Here is a 1649-nt window from a genome sequence, read left to right as displayed (position 1 = left end):
GTCCCATGATATACTGTTGATATTTAAGCATATGAAATTGGCAGTTTAAGGCCCTGATTGCCAAGGTTGCAGACCTGTAAACCTTCTTATCCCATCTATCCAGCACCCTGCAATCTCTACCAGAAGGGGTAGGATTTTTAGCAGTAGAGGCCTTAATGCCCTTGGGACCCTGAGAAATAGTTTCAGGGTCAGCAATGGGATTTTTGAAAAGGAATTTGTGGGAGTCAGGAACCCTGTAGTATCTGTCTGGCTTACAAGGAGCCGGAGGCAGAGAATCAGGAGTCATACTAGATTCTGAAAAAAACATCATCAACAATGTCTAGAACAGGAGGTATGGCCAAAGGCCTATGCTAAGGAAGAAGAAGAAAATCCCTAAGTCTCTTTTTAGATTCAGAGAAATCCTGACTTTCCCAGTGGAAATGCTCCCTTAAGGTATGCAAAGTTTCCCCAAAAGAAAAATCCTCAGGGGGAGAAGCAGAAGGGATGGAATCTTCTGCATCAGAGTCCTCATAAGTAGGAATAGACAAATCCTGTTCATTAGAAGAGTCAGAAGAAATAGAATCCTGTTCAGAAGATTCATAGTCAATGTCTTGCCTAGGCCTCTTAGAAGGAAGGGGTTGGCTACCCCTGATGAGAGTAATTAAATCTTCAGCCATTTTGATCATTTGTTTTTTAGGCATAGGGGCCTGCACATGTGGCCCAGGCATCAGTTTTTTAGACATAGATTTAGATTTTGGCCTCAGTTTTGAAGATGGCGTCGGTCTAATATACAAATCTGTAGGCCTGAAAACACCCTCAGAAGCCGGTGCCTGCACAGTGGCTCTGGACCCATCTAAGGTAGAGACATCTGCGGGTTCCATAATTGAAGCATCTCGCGGCATACTGGACTCCGAATGGGACTCAATAGAGGCCTGCGAATCAGTGGGTATCAGGGGCTGCGAAAGTGCCTCACTGAGTTCCGGCGAACCAGCAACTGGCTTAGAAGAAGCGTCGTCATCAGTTTTGGACCTCGACGGTCTTTCTCTGTCTTTTTCTTTGTGTTTTTTAGGCATTCCGGTAGTCAGATTGCTAACCGATGACATTTCTGGATAATTAAATCTAGAGCCAAAATATTTAGATGCAAAAATATACCGACGTTTAATTGTGCGTTGATTAAATTTAGCACAAAACCGACAGCAAGGCACGTTGTGGTCAGGGCCTAGGCAAGGAATACAGTACAAATGAAAATCCTTATGAGGTATTTGCTTCCCACAAGTAATGCAATTATTAACTTTTACTGACATCGGTAAGGAGCAAGAAAAAGTTTCCATAACGGGGTACTTAGCTTTTAGTTGAAGACTTCGGTTCTGAAACTCGAAAATGAAAATTTCAGGAGTCGGACAACCGACACTTGTGAACTGCTTCTGGTTTGGGCACTGTGCGGCAAGAAGGACTGATGTAATGGCATCGGCTGCATGTTTTATACCCCTGACGACCCGACGTCATGGAAGAAGGGACAGCAACCAACGCAGGACCCAAGACTTTGTTAATCAGGCTGACTGAGGGCAACCTGCCAGCAGATTACCCAAATGTAATGACTGCAACAGTGAAACACGAAGAATATTGACTAATATCTCTCCCTGCAATGACATCCATGCATGGTAGCATAT

The sequence above is a fragment of the Protopterus annectens genome, chromosome 1.part1 (genome assembly GCF_019279795.1).
Source record: "Protopterus annectens isolate FY-2018-M chromosome 1.part1, PAN1.0, whole genome shotgun sequence".
Classification (NCBI taxonomy): domain Eukaryota; kingdom Metazoa; phylum Chordata; order Ceratodontiformes; family Protopteridae; genus Protopterus; species Protopterus annectens.
This window is presented reverse-complemented; position numbering follows the sequence as displayed.